Raw genomic sequence first — 6,977 nt, forward strand, 5'->3', positions numbered from 1 at the left:
CATGTTTTTCAATGCACTCGAGCCCAGTCATACCACAATTCAAGTATCCGGGACGGTGGCAAAGGTGTTCCTCCATCCATAATTGTAACAGCATATTGCACCCTTCAAAGAACTTTCCCTCTTCTCGACAAAGGGTCAAAGCTCGATAAATTTCTGCCAAAATCATCGGCACTATGGTCCCATTTGCCTTTTTCATCATAAAGTTGGCTATCCCCACGAGTCCTAACTCTATGTTCCAGTCTTTTCTGGGGCAAATCATAATACCCAGGAACGCCGTTATAAAAGCTAATCCTCTCCGAGCTTCCCACTTGTCTCGATTTCCCGCATGAGTAAGACTGGTATCCGGCGTCTCGAAGCCACGAGGATTCCCGTAACATCAGTAGAAAAAGTAGAAGGTACAGAATCCTTTGGCCAAATTTTCGTCTCGGATGTCCCGAGTGATGCTTAACAAATCCAAAAATTTGTGAGGGGTTACTGTTCTAGGTGCCACCGGGTATTGATTTCTAAGATTCCCATCGAAACCGGTGTAGCCTGCTATCTCTTCCAGTGTAGGAGTTAACTCGAAATCAGCAAAGTGGAATACACTATGTGCTGGGTCCCAAAATGGTATCAAGGCCTCAATTATGTCCTTTCTCGGCTTAACTTTCAAGATCCCGACAAGACCGCCCAATACTTTTATCATATTTTTTATGCGATCTTCCCCCAAATCATGCCACCACATATATAGCTCCAAAGGGATCTCTTCACGGACTAAGAAAGGTTCATTTTGAGTTGTGCTCATCCTGCACATTTATTAGGGTGATTTTTATTAAAAGAAAATTATGACTCATTTTAACTCAAGAAAAAATGACCATTTTTTTCAAAATTTTCACAAAAATATCCGGCTTTGCCAATACGGCCTTTCAGCACTTCGACAATGAAGATTTTAAGGTTGTGTCGGTTAACCAACCAAAACCTTTAAAAATGACTAAAGGTGGCTGTTCGTGCAAAAACAGCCTTCCGTCGCCCTTTTGAGGGACATTCGGCTATTTTAGACAAGAATGACATCACCTTACTTATTTGCAATAAACATAAAATGTTTGTTCTTTTTGGGCTATTTTTGCAAAAGGAAGTTGGACCCGATGGGGGTTGCCTACGTATCTCACATCCGGTGAGAATTAAACTGGCGTAGTTCGGGCAAATAAAATAAAACCAACTATTTTTCAAAACAAAACTATTTTTTCTTTTTTTTTTTCATTTTTCTCAAAAAATTTGGCAGAGTTTCAGTACCATTTGGACATTGGTTTTCCCAAAACAGGTGATTTAACTCACTTAACCCTCACATTGCTATTCTTTTTTTTCCAACTTTCTCCCATTATTCAAAAGCCGGTCAGCATGCAAATCCAAATCAAATAAATGCACAAGTAGCAAGTAAGATGCATCAGGATGGTCTTTTCATTTTTGGTACACCTATCCTACACAGACTCAACCCCTATGTTGAGTCTCCAAAGTCAAATGCACGTGATGCCAGCAAACATTCCTACTAGGGATCCGGCATGAGGTCTTGTTATACTAGATTTAAAACCTGGGTTTATTGTTCTAGACCTGGCTTACCCGAGCGGATAACTCGAGCCGAAGGGGGGCAACGTACCGGGAATATAAAAGCTTCACCGGCTTTGCAATTTGTCCGAACCTTGTTCTAAAATTTGGGATAGGACTCTAACAGAAGAGAAGTTACATGAAGTGCACACTCCTCCATGATTTAGAAAACTCAGAGAGAAGAAGGGTTTCGTAGCAGTTTATATACAGTTCACAGAATATCAAAGCGGTAAAAGCAACACATTGCACATTAGGCCCAAACATGTAAAAAAATCAGATAATTAATAAAGCCAACTATAACAATTCATCTAAGCTCGAATTCTGAACCCTGAACCAGAGATTTTGGGTTTGGTCCCCAGCAGAGTCGCCAGGGCTATCACACTTCCTTTTTCCTACACCCCGAGAGGGTATAAAGGATTTTTTCCGATGAAAGGACAATCGAAATAAGATTTATTTATTTGAAGGATTCAGAGTAGCCACTTGGGATGATTTATGGTGTCCCAAGTCACCGGTTTAAATCCCGAATCGAGGAAAAGATTGACTTTATTTTACAGTCCGCGAACCAGAAATTCGGGTAAGAAATTCTGTTAACCCGGGAGAAGGTGTTAGGCACTCCCGAGTTCCATGGTTCCAGCACGGTCGCTCAACTATCATAATTGGCCTAGTCATCTGATTTTAAACATGTTTTAACCTATGGTGCAATTTTAATCTTTATAACCGCTTTAATTCATTTTAAGGAAGATTTCAACGTCAGCCAAAATACATCTTTTGGCCGCGCCACATGAAATATACCCGCAGTATGAGACATATTCTATTTGACATTGTTAAGATCTGGATTTGGGTCACATGAAATGCGCACCCGAGTTTAGGAAGGTGATATTATTAAAATAACACGCCTAAAGCAACTATGCATTTTTAACTTTGCGAGTTCCATGAAAAATTTGCTAAACGGCACGCCTCGAATGCTAAAGATTTTAAAAGAAATAATTAAATGAGGGCCACACATTTGAGATTTTGTTTGGCATGGCACGCCTCGATTCCAATTTTAAAAGGGAATTTAAGCTAACTTTGGAGGGCCATAAACTATTTGTGTTGTTCAATATGGCTCACCTACTAATTTAAGAGACCGGACTATTCAAACATTAAAAAGGGTCGGGGTTCTATTCATCTTATGGGATTATTAAGTTAAAACTTGATAACCAAAGCCAACGACGAACGGCCCAAATGATGAAATGTAAACAATCTTTTCCTTGCAAATGTCTTCAGGCTCAAAACGGCCCCAAGTCCGGTTCCCAGCCATTTAAACCAATTCGTGCTTATTTCCAATTAAAAGGGACATATCAAATTCTCATGCAAAGACTTAAAAAAAACTAACGTCGGCCAACTTTATGATAAAAAAACGCATTCTGATAGTTAGTTCCTATCTCAAATATGGGCTCAAAGGGGAGCCAACACCTTATTGCAAATGTTTCTAAGCTACTGATTTTTAAACGGCTCGAAATAGACCTCAAAAGAGAGCGCACTTCGAAAGCAAGGCACAACTGAACAATGGGGACTCAAGATCGTATCCCTGTGAACCCAGATTAACTCCATTATGGAAATTGGGCTCCAAGTGGCCACTATGAAGTCAAACCACAATTAAACTACTGGTTTTTAACATTTTATAAAACGAAATAGCAATGGCTGCTCAAACAAACAATTACCTACATTAAATCAAATAAATTGTCTAGGATGTATTTACCATGCATTATACACTATCAAATTAGCACCCTGCATACTAACACAGTTTCCATATTCAGTGTACATATGTTGGCATATATTCCCCTATACCCCATTTCCCTCATATTAAATACCCATTAATAATGACTTAACATCAACAATTACCTAACAAAGCAATCAGAGATCAAATATAACACATTCTCATGCTAATAGACTCAGAGCATGATCCAGCTAATAGTCCAACTAACAAATTTCGAATTCTCAGCAATGCAAGATTATCCAATTTATACAAACCCAATAAAACTAAACTCCTGATTTTCCAATAGTGCAGAACCAGACTCAAGCAAAGATGATCACACAAAGTCAGGATTCAATACTAATAACAGAATATGTTGACCAAATCATAAGAGGACAACATTTACTAGTTAACATGATTTAAACTTCAATTACAACTCACTCTAAATAAATACATCCATCAGAATCTTTCTAGAACTAAGTATTACATGTTAAACACAAGATTGAAAGAAGAAAAGATGATTCATATTCACAGCATCAAATTTTTATCTTATTTTCAAATCCATACTTTGAGCTACACATCAAATGGCATCCATATGGTTGAGGAATACCTAGAAATGAACAAAGCAAACAGACGAGGTAAAGAATCTGCAGTCAAGCAGCAGCAGTACAGTAGAATCAACACCAGCAGAACCAGCTCAAACAAAAAATAAGTATGAAAGCAGTAAAGAACAGTCCCCCTCTAACAGTAACCACATCAACTTCAAAACCAAACCTTAAACACCCAACCTCAATCCATTTTAAAACTAAATCAATCAAAAAAGCTTTTCAGGAATGGAAGATTTGAGAAATCACAGAATGAGTTTCAATGGAACAGTAATTTCACTCCATTTTCCAGTCGTTTGTGTTTTTCAAAATTTTATCTCTTCATAATCTACCATCAATGCCAAGTAAAGGTACCTTTAAAGGCAAGGCATTAGGGCAGCCTAAAAGTATTCAGTTTTTGCACCTTACCCCTTTTGAAATTCTCATTTTTGCTTAGACCTCCTTAGTGTAAAATTCAGACCTTCACATAAGCCCCCACCCCAGCTGCTAGGAAGTTTCCTTAGGCAGTTACATCAGGATTTCCTAAGCCAATTACCCAGAATACCCCCTTAAACCCCTTCCTTTTACTTTCAAACAACCAAATGGGTCATGGGTCAATTTGACCTAACGGTTTAAACCCCAAATGAACAGGCCGAAATTGAACTTAAGGCTCGAACAAAACTCAGAAACCCATTTAGCAGAAAAAAGAAACAATTAAATGACTTCAAACATCAAAATCTAACCAAGCAATTGATTTCTTTTAGAAATAAATACTGAGCCAGAGTTAACCAAATTACCGAATCAACAAAGCCTAAATTAAGCTAATTATGAGAAATGTCATAAATAACAAAAACAAGCAAAGAACAGTATTTAAAACCTGAAAAGAAAGACTGAAAATCTAATGGAACAAGTACGAACACTAAATTATTCAAAAACGGAAAACTAGGTCTGAACTTCTATCTACTTTCCAAACATTCACAGAAGCGGGAAGACAAAGAAGAAAGGAGTAGGAAGATGAAACAACATATAAGGGCAAGCAAAATGAAGAACACTTACCGATTCATATTCGAACCCAATATAGGACCTTCAATTTAACATAATCGGTGTTAACCACCTGTTCTTTGTGAAGAACAAACAACCAACACTGCTTATGCTAAACTAGACTTCGAAAATCATGAAAACTCGGAAGTTTGTGGTCATGCAAGCCACGGAATCAAAGGCAGAACAATTTTGGCTTTCTAGGGCTTCGAACTCTGACTTTAGATTTAAGACTCGACGAGATTGAGGGGGATTCGAGGGGAGATATGATGATATTTGGAAAGAGGAAGGTGAGGGGGTTCGATGGTGTTACTTTGGGGGTGGTTGGAGGTGGCGCCGCCAGTGGGTGGTGGTGGGATTTAGGGCGGCTCTAGGGTTCTACGGTTGGTCTTTGAGATGAGATGAGAGAGATGAGAGATGGAGGGGGTGGGCTTAATTCGGACAGATATATACCAACCCCAACCCACTTCACAGCCGTTGGATTAGAAAACATAGACGACTCAAATCAAATGACTAATCTAAACGGGGTCGTTTAATTTAGTGGGGGGACGGAACGGGTCAGGTGTGTTTGGGGTCGGGTCTGGTCGGGTTTTGGGAGGGGAAATTCATTTGGGCTTGGGGATTTTAATTAAAACAAGCCCAAAACTTTATCTCTTCAAATCCTTTTTCTTTTTCCAAATTAATTCATTTATTTTCAAATTCTCTCTTTTTTTTAATTAATATTTCCAAAATAAAACTTAAATAAAACCCAAACTAAATCCTAGATTAAATAAATCCTAACACATTAAGTTAATTAACTCTAATTAAAACCAAATTAAGCGGAGAAACCACCAAAATTCAAAGATTAAAAAATAAAAGTGCAAAAATACCATTTTTGTGATTTTCCCAATTCTTATGAAATAAATAATTTACTACTTAATTCAAAAACACCAAGTTAAATCCTAAATGCAAATGTAACATATTTGTTTTGTATTTTTCATTAATTAAATAAAATAAATACGCACAGACAAATGCAAACAATTAATGGAAAATGCCACAAAATCCATAAAATTGCAAACAACGGGAAAATTATTTTGTCTTGAATTTGTGGGAGTAATTCATATAGGGCAAAAATCACGTGCTCACAAGAGTCAAATAGGCAATAAGAGTGAATCATAAAGCATGTAGAGGTGAAACTAGTAAATAGGAAACTCAATCATATCAATAACAACTTCATACTAAGTGAATATAAGGACCTAAGAACCCTAAAAGACCAACTTTCTACAAATAAGTCCGAGCACGCACTAGTCACCTCGCATATACGGACTACAATCAACATAGAAGACTCAAATCCTAAAGGGAAATCCCTCATTCAAGGTTAGGCAAGATACTTATCTCAAAGAAGACAAGCTGATACTTTAAACTGAACTTCTCAGGTGAAAAGACCTCTGGACGGCTCAAATCTAACCAAAATAACTTCAAAGCACAAATAAAACTTATAAGAAGCTATTACGGATCATAAAGCCTCGATCTTTATCAAAATCCAAAATCGGTCCAAAAGTCGACCCCCTGGTCCGCACCTCAAAACCCGACAAATTTCATAAAACCCGAACACCTATTCCGATACGAGTTCGACCATACAAAAATTATCAAATTCCGATACCATTTCGCCCTTCAAATCATGATTTTTCATGTTGAAATTTTTCTTCAAAAACCTCCATTTTCCTCAACTCAAAACACAAATTAAATGACAAAAATAAAGATAAAATCATTGAATATAATTAATTCTAGTTGAAGAAAACTTACCCAATCGATTTGTTTGAAAACCCCACAAAGAATCGTTCAAAACCGAGCTCTACAAGTCAAAATATGATAAAAATGGCATAACCCTTGATTTGGAAGATATATTCTGCTGCCCATGTGTTTATGCATCGCGAAAGCGGAGGAAGGATCACGTTTGCGAAGAAGAAAAATGAAAGCTGCCTAGTTTGGTCATCGCGAATGCGACAACAAGATCGCGAACGCGGAGAAGGAAAATCATGAGCCTACGCGAACGCGAGGAA

This window comes from Nicotiana sylvestris, chromosome 2 (assembly GCF_000393655.2).
Source record: "Nicotiana sylvestris chromosome 2, ASM39365v2, whole genome shotgun sequence".
Classification (NCBI taxonomy): domain Eukaryota; kingdom Viridiplantae; phylum Streptophyta; class Magnoliopsida; order Solanales; family Solanaceae; genus Nicotiana; species Nicotiana sylvestris.